The sequence below is a fragment of the Camarhynchus parvulus genome, chromosome 3 (genome assembly GCF_901933205.1).
Source record: "Camarhynchus parvulus chromosome 3, STF_HiC, whole genome shotgun sequence".
Taxonomy (NCBI): Eukaryota; Metazoa; Chordata; class Aves; order Passeriformes; family Thraupidae; genus Camarhynchus; species Camarhynchus parvulus.
In genome coordinates this window covers 65,763,354-65,781,181 of record NC_044573.1, presented here as the reverse complement: position 1 = coordinate 65,781,181, position 17,828 = coordinate 65,763,354, and positions in this window count along the sequence as shown.

Genomic DNA, 17,828 nt, shown 5'->3' with positions numbered 1-17,828 from the left:
CTTCCTGAAAAGGGTACCAGCAAAAGTCCAGTAATGAACTAGTGACAGAACAGTAAAACCACATCAGAAATTACTGAAACAAAAAACAGGGGAGAACAATATATTGAGGAATAGACTCTACAATGGAAAGGATTATTTTGGAAATGTATTGGTGCACATTAAATTCAGTTTGACAAATGCTGACCTTTCACAGAACAGTAACAGGCAATTTGAGCATATTTTCAGTAAAACTAAGCAGTAAGTTATTGCTACCATTCAGATGAATAAAAGTTTTACCATCAGTTAAATGTTTTTTAGATTTCAATTACTTGTCATTTTCTACCTATAAATACAAAATTCATTATAGAGTGGAGTATGTACAAAAGGAAAGACTGAGAGAAATTAAAAGGCACCCCACAATAGATTTGGCATACAGAAATCTGGTCTTTCAGCACTACACATCTAAGCTATGATGCTGCAGGCTACATAGGGTAAGATTTTCCTCTGACAAAAATATCTGTCTTGGTTGAGACCAAAGAGTCATCCCAATCAATAAGAATCTCCATCCTTATCCTCTCTCTCACTTTCATTCTGATGATAAATTTCATCCCGAGCTGGAAAGTTACTCTGTTTGAAGTCAAAACAAGTACTTCAATGGGAAAAAAAATTTGGATTCAAAATTTCATTTTCAAATGAAAAATAACTCTTGCCAAAATCTACAATTATCTCTCTTCAAATGTAATATCTGTTAATGACAGCTATGCTGTGACATTATACAGTGTTTATCCATAAGGATTGGTGATTTGTATCTCTTGTTTTTCTTAGACACAGTAGTCTTGTTTTCCTTACAACTCTGTATTTCAGCTCTGCTGGGCACAAAGAGGCAGAAGATGAATTTTGGATAAGACTTATACAGGCTTACCATTCTACTACTGTGTTTTCTAACCCCAAGGTTAGCAGGGTTAGGTAGTCAGTGCTGAGAACAAGGACTTAATTGAAAACAATTCCCTAATCTGTAAAGCAGCTTCTGTGTGAATGCTGTCACAACTAGAGACTCAAAACTCTGAGTGTAGACACTGATTCTGCCCTGCTCATTTGCTTTGCAGCTGGTATTGTCCAAGCACCGGCATGACCGCTTTATGTCTTTGCCCCTGTACATTTATATTCTGGAGCTTAGCAACAAAATATATTACTGTGTATTACTTTCTGTGGTAACAACTGATTACACTTGAGTGTACTACATCAGTTATAGTGGCAGTGTCCTGGTTTAGTTATTAATAGATGTTGTTTGAAAGTAGCTGCGGTTCTGAGAGGAGAAGGTAGTTCTGATTAGATGCTCTCAGTACTATGTATGAATATGTGACCCTGAAAAGTAATTAATACCAAAGCCTGGCTCCTCTGATGATGGAAGCAAATATCTGAGAGCTTACCATGTTTATTCCGTTGCCAGGGATCATCATATCATCAGACCAATGGCATGAGAAAAAAATCAAAATATTTTAACATGGTGAATCGTGCTTTATGGAACAGAGAAACAGAGAAATGTGACTGATAATTTGGGAAGCTCTTTGGAGACTAATAAACTAGGTGAAAATCAAAATTAAAAATGCAAGAGTTTGATAGAGTATCTTAGAAACAAAAAATTCTGCATATGAGACCTAAATACAACATCCAGATGGGAGTTTCAAGTTCTTCTAGGTTTTGTTGACTGTTTATGCACAGGCACATATCTAAAAAAATGCATTGTGAAAATGTCAACAATCATGCTGTAAAACAGCTGTAGGAGTGTATTCATTATGTTGAACAGTCAAGTGTAGCCTTACAAAAACAAACCTGCTGTTGTGATACCAGCTAACAGGACACAACATGATCCTGCAGTGATAAGGCAGATAGAATTTGCAAGGTTTAGCACAATGGGATACTCTTTCTACTTTGGCAATAAACACAATGTAAACTTAACTATGTGGTCATTGACCAATTGATGATTGAAGTTCAGACCTGGACATAATGATCTAAAGTACTAGCAAGGAAATACAAATAACTGGTCTATTTAATGTCCAAACAATATCCTATCTTTTCTTCCAGGTTGTCACAGATTTCTGCTGGTATTTAAGTCTGCAGTGCTTAAATGAGCATCAGCTGCAGGCTGTCTTACAGATCTATCAGATGTAAACTAGGTATAAGAATAGACATAGAAGGGACTCATATGAATTTCTTTCAGGTTAATGGATGCATTAGTAACCACCTAGATTCTATCTGGGATTCTGAGCCCTGACGGGAAATGTAGATCTAAGCCTTGAAATGCTGCACTGGCTGAGGCCTCAGGAAAACTGCATTCATAAGCAGCAGGACCCATATGGAGGGATTTGCTTTGTTCTTGAGTCAGGAGGGTGAGATGGACAGGGAAGAAACTGAATAACTCTCCTATGACTCAGTATGATCAGAAAAGACAATAATAAACAAGATTTCAAAAGCATCTATCATTACATTCAAACACAGAAAATGCATCCTAAGTTCTTTCTTGGGACAAATCACAAGGTAAATCTATGGGAAAGGCTTGAAATTTCTCCCAAATGAGCTGTGAGAGGACTGTGGAAGAGATTCCAGGATCTTAACCTTTACATCAGTTGCTTGATTCAAGGGATCCCAAAAGCAATTGCTAGAACAAGAGAGAATACGTCATGATGATGTCCAAGGCACTGCTCAGGAGAAAGAGGAGACAGGGATGTCACTGGGAGAAATCATATCCACTTCCCATCACATCCATTGCTCAGAATGAAAAGTTTAAGAGGCTACATCTTGAATCTTCCCCTCCTAATGCTCATTAGCACCATCCTAATACTTCCTTCAGTACCAAATGTGCATTCCTCCACGTCCTCACAGCTTTCCAAGGTTACTCATAAGGCCAAATACTCCTGAGGCTGGTGAGCAAATGAAATTCTTCTTTCAATTTCACTGTCCTCAAGCTCCCTACCCCTGTAGCAGGCCCACACCTTTCCTCATGATTCTATTGAAAAGGCTCCCAATAAACTCCCCAAGGAAGACCCATCACGGGTACAAAGCCATGCTGCTCTCTCAGAGAGAAATATAAACATAGACCGTTCAGTAGACTTCAGATTCATAAAAATCTAATTTAGAAAAGGTGATTTAATGGATTTAGGAATATAGATTGAAACTTATAAAGCTTTTGCTGTACAGCTGAAACCAGTTTCAGTTTTCCTGAAGGACCCAAAATAATATGTTTTTTCAATTGTCTGACTAAATTCTGCCATCCCCACCCAGGTAGAAAACTTTTCTTTCTCTCTATGATTTTGTGAGAATAGAATCTGCTGACAATCACAAGGCTCTCAGATACAGTGCTACAGATCCTAAAAAGAGAACATAAACTACAGTCCCAGTATGCACTTCTGACAATATTTTCATTTCAGATTTGAATTCCAAACCATTTGCAGTGCTTCTGTGTAAAAGCTTAACTTCAATTAAGGCAGTGCATATGAGCAGCCATGAGCCAGTATGTCCTGTCTTCTCTAATCCTATTTCCAGTTTCCTTGCCTTCCCTTTTGCCTCTATCAGACCTGCAGGGGTTCCAGATTTGAAGTATAGTGCTGGGCTCAGGAAAAGTAAGATCTGCTCTCCCCTTTCTGCTGTCATTTTTGTGTGATGTCAGGGAAATAATTTGACCCTTTTGTTTTTCATGCACAAAGAGAGAGTGAGGATATTTTCTTTGTCTCATCTGCCAAGCTCCTGTAGCTGCTCTCGACTACATTTGCAGACAGTGAACCTTGTCTGGGGCCTTTCACCACCACCATGGCCACAGTAGAGAACAGGAGCAGTTAACAGATGGTGGCTGTAATGCCAGGCCCCAAGCCATTCTGAGGAGATCCCCTGGCTTTGAGGTCATGAGGAGAAAGGTGGTACTTTCCACCCACCTTAATCCTGCTTCCATATGGCTTTGAGGAAGAGTTGCAAAGAAAGGGGATGGCAGCTGACAGATAACAGGAATAATAGGAGCCCACTCAGGAAGCACTGGACATTTGCAGCTTTGGATATTTTTCTTGTTTTAAGCTGTGTGGATTGGAGGCTTGCTCTCTTCCTGGCTGATCTCACCAGCTTCACAGAGCTCCTCATCCTCCTCCCAGCCTTCCCTGCACTTCCATTCTCCTGGAGTGTCCTCCTCCTTGAAAAATTGCCCTTTCCTCACCCACTGAGAAGGGGTATGATTTTTTTGATTGTTTCTGCTTCTGCTGCTATGCCTCCTTCCCCATTTCTTGTCTATCTGTAAACCTTGGGCTCAAGTGGATCCACCTACTATTCAACATTTGGCTACACCCTGAAAAACCTTACTTTGTTAGCCCTGCTACTTTAATCAACATGATTATTATCTTTGCTAATACTTGCAACAAGGTAGGGTACTAGCACAGAGGACGACAGGTCTTCCACAGTGCTGTTGGATCTGGTTACAAAACAATTTTCAGAAAAGCAGATCTATACCATTTCCATGTGTTCTTTGTCATTAATTATCACCAATTTTAGGCGGAAAACAAAGCACTTTAGTTACTAACACTGTGAAAGCTGCTTAGAAGAGAACAATATGTATCTCCTTAACATCATTAATAGAGCTAATAAAAGCACAGTACAACCTGCAAATGCAGCTGTCAATGAGGTTTTCTGTAAATCCTTTGGAAACCAGAATTGATTTGATTTTCTGTTGTAGAAAAACCTAAATATGGTAGTGATTTAAGTACTTCAACACCTTACCTTTCACATTTTCTCCTAATCTTATACATCTGCTGCTTCAGTGGTTAAGATCTAGTAAATACCAAATTATGACTTCGTTAATGAAGTGGTGTAAGAGTAACTTAAAATGTGTACTGATTTTACCCAGGATGACTGTCAGAAATCCCAGATACAGTTGACATATGTAAACACCCATGCTGAGTAAAGCAGAATTAAAATCAGAACTTGAGTTGCTCTTATCTCTGTTTGACTTCAGCAAGCTTGTGATACTGGTAAAGGTTTTTGTATGACAAATGGAATAGTGAGCCAATGCATAACAGATATATTTGTGTGTAGATGTACTTGTGCTGTATACAGATTTGTGTTTTGAAATAAAAAGTTTAAAGAGAAAAACATTATGTTTGGAAAACTCCCTCCAAATCTAATTGAACCCACAGTCTATCATCAGTTACTAAAAAATTCAGAAATATCAACCTGAATGCTTCTCTTGATTTATATTTTGTTACCTTTTCTGAAAACTTTGATAACTGCTCAAAAACAACTGTGAGAGCGCCACATTTGTACAGCATTTCTGCAGAGCTGGAAATGAATTTCACCCGCGGAAGCAAATTACATTTGAAAGTATTTTTATATAGTGAGACTTTCAAATAAACCAAAAAGAAAGTAAATATAGATATAAAAATAAAACCACCACATTTTCTTCATTCCCTCATCAAACTTGGTGATATCTCAGTGGGGCCCCTCATGAAGATTTGAGGAAAAGAAAGAAGAGGGATGATTTGCCCCAGACCTCGAAGCATGAGAAGAGAAGAAACACATCACATTATGATACATAGAGACACAACTTGTGAAAAGCCCACGTTTTATTCTGGGGCTCAGGCCCTTGCACTCCACTAATCATTTACTGGCCACCCCTGCTCTCCACCCATGGGCACAGGGCCACACTCCCTGGAAATGGGCTGGAGTTCCCCCAGTCAGGGTTTCAGAACAGCACTGCTAGAAACACTTCAGGAGGGACATAACCCCTCCATGATGTGCACTTCCTACAGAGTGAGTGTAATGTCCTGTCCCAAGCACTCCTCCAATCCTAGAAATTGCTGGAAACTACAGCTTTGTGTCACCAGTTTTCACTGAAACCCAGACAAACACAAACTGCATTTCCTGCCTTGTCTTGGCAGAAAAAGATAATAGGAATCCATGGCTTGGAGAAAGGTGAGGTCAGCCTCCCTCCTCTTTGGGCCCTTTTGCTGGCTAGGCAGTAGATGCACTGTGCATATCTGATGACAAGCAGGTAGATAACATAATCATGTCTCAGTCTTGTGAGCTGTGGTGCCAAAACCTCCCCCCTGAAACCTTTCAGACAGACTGGCTTTTTCTAATCTTACACAATGCCTTTTCAAGATACAATCATCTGCTTAGAAGCAAACCTGACAGCACAGAACAGAGCAAACTTCCTTTGCTGGGACAATGACCAGCAGGGTGAGGGGCAGCAGAGCTGTGCTTGCTAATGACAGTGTCAAAGGACAATGACATTGCAGCCTTTGTGCTGACACCACCGCAAAGCTGAGCGTCTGAGACATGAATGCGCTGCCCCTATGCTCCCCTGGCCAAGTCCAAACTCACCTGAGCTGCTGAGCCTTTCTTCGCCCCCAGCAGCCATGCTCCTCTTTCTCCTCAAGCAAGTGCCAAGGAAGGGTAGAATTCCTCTATGTGTAACATCACCTTTGGATCTTTAGATGACAGGAAATGGGGTCTTGTACGAAGAGTGGAGGAGGGCAGGAATCACCCTATGCTCTGCCCTCTATAAAGAGGGTATAAATGAGGTGTAAGGTATGAGAGATGAGATATAAAAGCCTTTCAAAGACTGGTCTCTGCTCTACATGGGGATTGATGAGTTCATAAAGAAAGAAACCGTCCTTATCTGCATCTTCCAAGAAACCCACCACTTTGCTCAAAGAGTTTGATATCACTATAATATGTATTTATAGCTTTTGGCATTTTTAGTGTTAATGTTATTGAAGACTCAAATCATAGTCTCCACAAAGAATGAGCTTTGCAGTCTGAATGGTCTCAGTCTGCCTGCTTAAGCCAAGCTCAGCTCCATTTTGAGCCTCCCTGAATGTGACTTTCTGTTTGTTGCCACCACAGAAGCCTCAGCTTGTGCAAGAACTGCACTTCTGTTTGCTGCAACTGTGCAGAGAAGGAAAGATGATCTCAAAAACCTCAATGTTACCTGTTTTCTCTGGGCACTGGAATTCCAACTGCACATTCAGTGATAATTATGTCTTTCCTATTTCTCTTTTGTCTTGAATTTTTCCTGTTTTTACTAGTGTGGAGGTGCTTCATACTTTCTGCTCACAGATTTCCAGACCACCCATGAATGTACTGCAAATGCTATTGTATGTACAAACTTCATAATGCTTAAGAATACAAAAAATTCCTCTGATTATGCTTCATAAAATTTAGATTTAAAGAAAAGCATTTCTTTATTTTTTCAGTAATATGAATGCAGTATTAGGCTCATAAGCATTTAAATGAGTCAGATGCTTTATTTGTTGATTTCAGAAATTTTTCTTTTAGATGAATGAAAAATTTAAACTGAATTGATTCTGAAAGAAATAGTGCTGAACACAGCCATATGAAAAGCAATCTGAAAATCCTGACAGGGGTAAAGAAAGAGAAATTAAAATGCCCATGATATATGTGGGGCTAAGAATGAAAGATAAATTGTTCCTTGCACGTGCTGTGTCAAGCCAGTTGTTGCTCCAAAGCTCTTTACAGGCTTTATGCCCACACACTGCCTGAGCTGCACATCCTCCCTAGTAAATCTCAGTAAGATGCAGAAAGGGGAACTCTGCTCAGGCACTGCCAAGATTAAAGCAAAGCACCTCAGAAGCTTAAATTTGCACTTTTTCTGTCCTTATGCTAACTGATAAGGAAATGACAGTCCACAAAGATAGGTCTGATCTCACAGAGATTTCAAACTCAAAATAACTACCAATAAATCCAAGGTGGGAAAAATAGAAATCAATGGATTAACCAGTCATTTCTTTGCACTGGTAGGTGTAAAAGCAAAGAAGGGGTTTAAGGAAGCATACAAAAGAAAATAATAATACATTTTGCAGAGTTCCTTATAAGCATGAAAGGCAGTATGGCAAAAGGGACATAATTGCCACATTGAAGACAAAAAAGGGAATATTAGAGGCCAGCATCATAAGATAATTTGAGGAAGACACAAAATTTCACCCCTTGAATGTACGCTTTGCTTAGCATGGTATATCCAGGAAATGAAAAGGGACTAACTTAAATAAAAATGGGGAACTGGGAATGAGACACTTTAAGAAAAGAGAACCATAAATTCTGTAAGAATAGCTACTATAAAAAGGACATTTACATGCTAAGAAGGAAGAAATAAAGGATTCAGCTGAAGATTGTCAAAATAGCTCTAAGCCAAATGTGAAATAGTTTCCAGTAATTCAGATGCCTGATGGGCAGCCAGGTCCTGCGCTGTCCCCTGTGAGGGGAGCACTCGGGGATGCTGTGGTATGACACTGGCGTGTCCTCCAGCCCAGTGTGCTCTCCGTGTCTCACATGCCAGCCCGGGAAAAGGAAGCGGATCGTGGGGGAAATCACCATCTGCTTTTGTCAATAAAAGACCGCATGTGTGCCTTGAGCCTAAACAGACTGAGGGCAGTCTTTTATAGCTGCATGGGGGGAAACAGGAGACCTTACAAAAGTGTGAGAAAGTATAATTTAAAAGGAATAAACAAAAATTACTGTGACACTGCTTCATCTGCTCTGTATAGACTCCAACACAGTATCACAGAAGGCATGGGAACATATAAAGGCAGGGGTTCACATTAAACCTGTGATTTACTCGGTTTCTGAGTTCCTAGTTTCAAGAACATTATTACAGATATTGTTTTCTCACACTTTAATGTAATTTGTACTGCACAGGGGGAAAAGATTGTAAAGTTTCTCTTTCCTATAAATGTGTACAAAAGGCATTTGTATGCTCGTTCACTGAAAGCACCTCACAATCTTTGGTGTATTTATACTTCCAAGGCACATAGGCAGGTGTATTAATTTCCACATTCCATAAACCATTTAAGGGAGGCACAAGATCTCAGAAATACAACTTGAAACTAAATTGAGTATAGCATAGCTAAGGCAGTACTGAAAACAATATCACAGTCTGAATCACATAGAATCACAGTGTGTCTGTGACAGGAAAGCATTTCTGGAGATCATTTATACTGATCCCCCTGCTCAAGCAGGGCTGCCAGCTGTCCAGGACTGTGCTCAGATGACTTTTGAGGATGGAAGCTTCACAGCCTCACTTTGGCAACCAAGGGAATGCTGGCTAGCCTATAGTTCACCAGATCCTTCTTTTTTGCCTTCTCACTGATAGGATTAATATTTTCTTCCTTCCAGTCCTTGTGATTCTGCTATAATCACCACAACGTTTTCAAAGATAACCAACAGTATCCTTGCAATGACATCAGACAGCTCCCTTAACACTTGTGGATGCCTCCGAGGGGATCCCATGGGCTTGGATATATTCAATTTGTTTAAATGTTCCTTTCTATGGGCTCCTCCTCCACCGAGGGTGAGTTTTCCTTTTTCCAGACTTTCCTTTTGATTGCAGAGTCTTGGTGTTCCTGCAGGCTGGTCTGACCAGGCACTGAGGTGAAGAAGGTATTCACTATCTTGTTCTTTTCTGTATGTCTTGGCACCAGGGTCTGTGCCCTCATTCAGCAGCAGGCCCACGTTATCCCTGATCTTCCTTTTACTGCTGGTATGCTTGTAGTAGCCCCTCTCATCCCATATCAGGGTTAACTGTAGGTGAGATTTGGCTTTCCTAATTACATCATGGCACTCTGTGTCTGCATTGTTCCTGGGTCACATGCTTCTGCCTCTTGCCTTCTTCCTTTTACAGTCTGAGCTTAGTCAGGAGCTACCTGTCCATCCACACAGCCCTCCTGCTGCCTTTGCTTGACAGTGGCTTTGTAGAAGCTTGGGTACAAGGGATGTGTGTTTGGCACCATAGACACAAAAAGTTCAAGGCAGAAGAATATTCTTTACCAAGAATTGAAGCCAATTCCTCTATGCTTATATCCATGTCTGCTTCCAATATCCTCAACAAGCTAGCTGTACTACAGCTAGTGTCCCAACCCAGTACCCTGGACTGCAGGGCAGATATACCTTCAGAGACTTACCCCAATCACAGAGGCAGTCTGTCACAGGGCAGAAATATGGACCAAAATGCCCCCATCTTAAGCTAGCTATTTCACCACTAACTCCTGGCAGGAATATGGACACAAATGCCCCAGTCTTTAACCAGTTATTTCACCGAGAACTCCTCCTGTCTCTTGCACTATATATATATATATATATATATATAGATGTGTATATATATATATATATGTACTTTTCTAAATCAAACAGCTGAATTTGTAATCATTAGCCCATTTGTTTTAACAATCCTTAATTTACTGCTCTGAAGCCTGCAGCCCAGGCTGTGGTTTCTTGTAATACTGGTGACAAAAAATGACCTTTCAGTCCCTACATGCTCAAAAATCAGTACATGGCTTAAGGAACATTTATACAACAAAATTCTAAAGCCACTGTTAAAAAAAAAAAAAAAAAAAAAAACATTTATTACTCATTTCTTACATAAGGAGGCTGTATCAACACCCTCAACATGCAGACAGTAGTGTTTGTTACTTATTACACTTAAAAGGTGGTTGTCGTCCTACATATCCATACTCCTAAAGACAAGTGAACTCATTGTATAAGCAAGGTGAACTCTTCTGTGGGTTTGTATACATGGGTATGAACTTAATCCTTTGCCCAGGTTACACAGAATCATAAAAGATCCTGAGTTGGAAGCGACTCACCAGGATCACAGAATCCAAGTCCTAGGCCTGCACAGGACACCCCAAGAATCACACTGCTGCAGTGCCCAGCTACCCATAAGGTAATTTCCTAATATCCAACCTAAATGTCCCCTAACACAATTTCAGGCCTTTCTCTTGGGTCATTTTCACTGGTCACCACAGAGAAGAGATCACTGTAGCTGCCCCTCTACTTCTCCTGTGAGGAAGTTGTAGACAACAATGAAGTCTCTCTTCAGTCTCCTCCAGGCTGAACAAGCCAAGTGATCTCAGCCACTCCTTGCATGGCTTCCCCTCAAGCCTCTTCACCATCTTCATGGTTCTCCTTTGGATGTTCTTTCTTAATTATAGTTATAAAACTATATAACTATTTTCATAGTCTGGTTCCCAGAGCTACACACAATTACAATGAAAACCAAGGCTTTAAAACACAAAATACACATAGAATAAACACTTTCTAATATGAAAATGTTTAGTCATAATATAAAATAAATGTGGTGGGTATATAATATCAGAATGATATTCTGAATAGTCTAAATCATTCATTGTGACTATGAAAAAAAAGAAAAAATATTCAAATCTGAAAGTTTAGTATGAAAAGTCATTTTCTGTTGATGGTTTACAAACTGCAGCCAAATACAAAAAGACACAGATGCATTTTGGTTGTCCAAATTCAAACAGAAAATTTAAAGCCATTGGTAAGTTGCTGAATTCATCAGACTGGACTCAGGAACAGTACGTTTAAAGTATGATCTGACACTGCTGTTCAAAATGCCAGGAGACACAAGAGGGAAGATGTGTCCCCAGAGGTGTCCAACCAATGGACCATGTCTCACCTTGGCTGTCCTTTTCCAAAGCACTTCAGAAACAGCTGCTCAAAGGCCTTCCCTAGGGAAACACAGAGGAGATCTCTGCATGTGTGATGTCCAGAGCAATTGAAGCCTGTGTGGACACTGACCTACCTGCATGTGAAGGACATCTTGTCACATGTGAGGGGAGGGGCTACGGCATGCAGATCTCTCTTACTCTAAGCAGTGCGGCTGACCTGTCTGGCTGGAAACATGACAGTGCCAGGGCATACCAACTCTCTGCTCAGTGATCCACTTTGCAAAAAAAAAAAAAAAATTATTTGAAGGCTGACCAATGAGACAAAACAGGATAATGACTGTATATTGAAGTCGTTGGGTCAAACTGCTAACACTGGACCATGAGGGCCAGTCCTTGCTTGCCCTAAGAGCTAGAAACTAAAAAACAGTAACACTTTCTGAAGAGTAAGGACCAGAGGCAAGCTGCCTCCCACTCCCAGGCAGGCCTGAAAAGTAATTAGACTGCAGAATCATGCTCAGGTTTTGGAGCAATTACTATGTAATTCTCCATGCCAAAGAGTAACTCTTAATTCCTTCGCTGAACAGTTTCAGCGAGAGAAAATGGAAACATTTGTGCTCACATTTTCTCATCCTAGAACCTCATGGGAAAAGCAGAGGGAGGTAAATGAAGGGATTCAAATTTTCTTAGGTGGGAATTAAAGCCATGCTTCCTGGATGAAAAGGGACTGCCTCTTAGGCTTTCAAAGGGGCAAAAGCACCTCACGGCAGGGAAGAGGTCAGAATGCTGGCTTCCAAGTAAAGGGATATACTTCTGTACAACCAAGTACAAGGAATCCAAGTCTCTGAGACAGGCACAAATGCTTTGTATTTCCTATTTGTGATGTATTTCTGTATAACTGGGGATTACATCACCACTGGTATAAAATCTGTGCCCTACTAGCATGCCAGACAGTGCATGTCACATACATTTCTGCCAAGCTGACTGGGATGCACTCTATAATGTCTATTCCAGCTCCCGGAAACAAACAGCCTTTCTGAGCTGAGTGTAACAACAAAAACAACAACTCAACAACAGCAACTTGTACTGGCTTAGCCTTTTGCACCTTGTGGCTGCAGTGTGTTTTTTCAGGCAGTGAGAATCATAAAACCAGACTTAGGGTACCAGCCTCTACCTGCCAGCTGGGCAAATTACAGACTTTGGCACTTGGCTTTCTCCCCATAGCCTGAGCCCTACAGAGAGCCTAGGCACTTGATGTGGAGGCTGTTAATTCCACAACCCCAAGCCCTTGTCTGATTTAACCCTAAATCAGTTTCAATTCACAACAACTAAATGCCGGGAATCTAAATCTCTGAGTCAAGCTCAAATGCTTCCTATTTCCTATTTTAGACAGACTTCTGTTTAGCTGGGTCCATCAGTTTCATTTCACATTCTGTGACACTTTTCAGCATAAATTTACATTATTCTACTCTTATGTAACTCCCGTCCCCTCCAAATCTAGCTGGAATTCATAAAAGCCAGGCTGGCTGTAGCCACATGACACGAAGTAGTCATCATTAAAGCACAGGTGGTCTTTCAATGAAACATGATGAGGCATCACCTATCAATGCCATTTTAAAAGATACCGGCTCATCAGGCATTTTTCACTTAGATCACTCTTCCCAGAAGAATTGGGAGAGAATCAGGAAACTGGAAGCAAACACAAGTTGCAGAGAAGGGGGATTGTGTGAGGATGTGGAAGGAAAAGTCAATGGAACTGAAGCTTAACTTCATGCTCAATCAGGTTATCACCTGCTTGTCATCACTGCAATATGTCTGGCCACACCAAAGGTTGCAAGAAGTTAACCAGCAGGAAACTGCCCTTCCCTGCTCAAAAAGATGCAGGGCGGGGAAGGGGTGTGGGGAGAGGAGAATGGAGGAAGGGTATTGGGGAAGAGAGAAAGAATATTTTTCTGCTGGTTTAACTCTCCAAAATAGCTTATCAGGAGGTCAGAGGAAAGCCAGGGCACACACAATGGAGGGAGTGGAACTGTAGGGCCGGAGCACAGGAACGAAGGGAGTGAAGCACTATTGATGCATTGCCTTACCCTGTGTAAAGCTGTGACTACAGAGGAGCAGTATTTGTCCTTAGAACTGAAGGTTGTAAAGTGTTTACAACTCTCCACTATCTCTATTTTTTTGTCCACACCCCGCTTAACGCAGTGGAGCCCTGATGCCCTTTCTTTGCTGCTGAAATTGTGTTCTTTAAAGAAGAATCAGCATATAGCATGGACCAGTCTTTTAGTGGTATACTCACACCTTCCCTGTTAGCTATTGTGACTTGCTGTGATTGCTCTTAAGGGAGGGGCTTGGGATTTACATAGAGCATTTTTGCTTTTGTGTCATCTAAGAAATCTTTGATTGGGTTGGGCTGGGTTGGGTTTGTTGGTTTTCTTATTCTTGATTTAACTTTGGGTTTGTTTTTTTTTCTTTCCAGAAGTAACCAGCCTCATTACTTGATGCCAGTTATCCAGTTGGTTGACAGATATTTTTTTTTAGCTGTGATAGAGACCAGCTGTATGATACTTTTAAAATATATAAGCTCTGTCAAGCTTTCAGTTTCCCAGCACACTGGACATTCAAACAGTCTGGATCCTATTTAACAAACATTGTTGAATGTATTCAGTTAATAAAAGCTTAGCAAATATTAGTAAAGGACTTGTAATGGTTGTGAGTGACATAAAGGTTAAAAGCCTTTTATACCATTTCACCAAACTGGAGTAAAGCTTGAAGAAACTGAAATGATGTGTCAGTAGGAAATCTCAGCACAGATTCAGACACCATGAAATACTCATTTTTAAGAAACTGAAAAAGATGCAACAGTTCTGCATATCTGAATTTAGTTTTGAAACTTTTAACATTATTTACCTCATATTATCCTGTTCCCCTGTTACCAGAACTGTCACAGTTTGAAAGTTCCTGTGAAAATATGATGTTTTCTGTCCTATGCTTGTCTTACACTGTTTCTATATAAGGACCGGGACAAGAGAAGAAAGGACTTGTGGTAGATGAACATATAGGCAATAATATCTCTCAGAGTAAAATTTGATTATCATCTTTTAGTTTGCTTGCTGCTGTCTCTGCACATAGGAAAGGTCTCTGGGCACCCCAGGACCCAAGGAGGTTTCCCAGCACCTCCTCAGAGCTCAGGTCACTCAGGAGAGTCACAATGTGAACACTAGAAAGCACACACTGTTTCAGAAATTCTGTAAATTGGATTCCTGCTCCCAAAACCACTTTAGATTCGCTTTCTTTAAAGGCTTGTCTGGACGAGGATAAAGGTGCATTAAGGAAAAAAAAAAGGTGTCAGTGAAAACGTTTAATTAACATGTTTTCAGATTCTTAGTGTTGACAGGGTGTGTTGCATTTTAGTGCGTTTGCCAGCAAACAAGGTAAAGTACATTTGTGTCCCAACTATGCGTGGCAAGTTAGGACATGTTTTTAAAAGTTTCAAATTTTAACAGGAGTTAAAACATGTTCATGATTGTGCTTTTACCTTAGCAGGGTGTGAGTGTCACTGATGGGTTTTTCTGGGACTCCAGTAAGAAGCTGCCATACCGGTGGGGAGCTGTTATTGAGCAGCTTTCTCCTTTTCCTGTCAACTGTCAAATGAAAATACCATTTCATTCACCTGTATTTCAGGAATGGATAAAATGAATGTCTTAGGCAGTATTGGGAAAAGAAAAAACGTTGGTTACAAGTGAGTTGGGAGGTTTGGCAGTAGCTGCAGGAGTCAGAAGCCATGCTTTCATAGGGTGGTAAATTGCATCTTTAGAGTACCTGATGTAAGGTCAGGATTTCCATAGCCACATAACCCAGAGTGTGGCACCACATCCAGCTTTCGTTCTAGTCGTGGCCAAATACTTTTCAGGAGCAACTTTACCTCAGCTGCTCTTGGGCCAAAAGCTGTCAGCTTTTTTCCTAGCCTCCCCACAGAATGTTAGGGCAAAGTTGACATAAGCACTACATACCACGCTTATACCTGGCTAGCTTGACAGGAAGGTTTGTGTTTATGCCCAAAGTTGTGGCTGCAAGGCACAGATTTATTATTAATGATCATGAAGTCACAGCCAAGAGTCAGTAACACAGTCAGCTGCAAGGCTGATTTGCTGGGCAGCCCTGTACAAAGCATTTTATCATTCTACACCTCAGTCTTCCACCTTCCCAAAAGGTTGAGGATGAAAATACCTCAGGAATAATGTGCTGATTGGAGTCACCTTTTGGAAGTACTGCAAAAAGACAACTTCATCTAGAGGGTGCAACTCACTATTAGAAATCTGCAGTGACAGAGCCCTTAAACCTTTGGAGGAGCAAGGGGAGGCAAATCCTGCTCCCCTGCCCCTCTCACCCCCCGAGAACAGCTCCCCAGCCTTGTCTCTTCTTCATTTGGGGGCTCCACAGAACAGTCTCTCCGTTATGGTTGTCATGTTCTTAGAAATATCACTACACATGACACAGGGGGGAATATGGGTTTTTTGCTGACACAGCTATTGTGGTAAAAGCCTTAACACAAATTCCAACTAAGAATATTCTATTCTGTGCAAATACACTTGACAACAGTACCACTTTTTTTTAGACACTAAATCTCCAACATCTTATACACAAGCAACTTTACACTGGTGCATCCTTGCACATGCCACAGAAATTCTATGACAACTTTTTATGTGGAAGGCACAGCAGAAAAGTGTTATTCTCATCTTAGTCCTGTTACAAAAAACTAAGGAGGTCTTTCTGTCTCTTTTTTGTCTCTCTCTTTTCCCTCTCCCTGCCTCTTGGAAGGAGATTAAAAGACCAGGAACTTGAGTAAAGTACAAGTTTAAGAAAGACGAATCTCCCCTCCAGCATATGTCTTTGCTTGGTGCATAAAGGTGTGGTGCGACAAGGAGCAGCCGGGTAGCTGATGGGCTCAAGAGGGGTTAAATCTTGTATTTGCCCCCTACAGTCAAGTGTTTGGGTCAGAGATAGCTGCCCAGGTTTTAATTGCACTGGGACTGACAGAGAGACCATACATATATCCCAGATTTCCTGAGCTTGTCCAGAGGCTCTACAGAGGAACTTGTGGAACTAAGTATCTAGAGTAAGATCAGTCAAGGCTTAGTCTTTTTTACTTTGTCTTTTTCTTTTCAAGTTGTAAAACACTGAAATGGTTGAAAAACATATCAAAAGCATAATACAAAACACACCGTCTAAACTCCAAGTCACCACGTGAAATTTTCCAGTGACGGTACTCTGAAATTCAGACGTAGCAACGGTAGAAAGTAGAAATGCATATGCCCGTGCCGGTGAAATTGCATATACCCGCTCAGGATGGACAGGTGCCTTTTGATACTGACTGCGAAGTCCTGTCATGGTCTTCCACCAGGTCTTCTTAGCTGATCTGTTACATAAACCAGTCTAAAAAGATAAAAACCCAAACCACCACCATCAAAATCACGACTTCCTTAATATCCAGATTAAAAGGAGCAGCCAAAACACAACGCGTGCAGTTGAGAAGCGGGGGAGGATCCCGAAGAAGGAAGCAGTCCGGCTGGCCGTGCCCCTCGGTTGCGGTGCCGTCACGCCATAAGGTGAGCCCTCCACAGCTCGCTCCATCCCTTCTGCCGCCGGTGCCCGCTGCCGCACACCACTCCACCAGCCCGCCCGGGAGAGGCGGCAGCCGGCAGATCCCCGGAGAGCGGCTCCCAACGCCGCGGCCCCCGGAGCTGCCGCCGCGGCGCCCCCGGCCACGACCCCGGCCCCACCCGGCCCCCGCCGAGCCCAGCCCAGCCCAGCCCCGCAGCAGCGGGGCCGGCGGCCGCAGGTGACGCCGGGGTGGGCAGAGCCGCTCCCGATCCCACCATGCAGGCCCCGCCGCCCCCCGCCGTCGCCAGGGAAACCGCCCGGCGGCGCGGCCCCGCCGAGGGAGCCTCGGGGCGCGGCGGCGGCAGCCCCGGCACCCCCGCCCTGCCGTGGGCGGTCACCCCGGCAGTGCCGGCGGCCGCCCCCGCGCCGGCCCCGGGGCTGCGGGTGTTGCTTGTGCGGGCACGGGTGGGCGTGGGGGGCTGCCCCGGGGGAGCGGGACGCTGCTGCGCCGTGCTCGGCGGGGCGGGCGGCGGCGGCCGAGACAAAGGGAGCGGCGGCAGTGGCTGCGGCGGGGCTGTGCGTGAAATGCGGCGGGCGGGAGGGAGAGGTTTTATCCTCCTCGTAAAAAACACCAGCCAGATTCCCCTTTTTGCCCCCCCAAGAAACGAAGTAATCCCCTCGAGCGGTTGAAAGCAACCGGCTGCCCTCGCCGGGGTTACCGAGAGGCGGCTCTCGGCGTCCGCACGAAGCCCACCGATCTCGCCAGCCCCGGCAATCCACGGGGAGAGG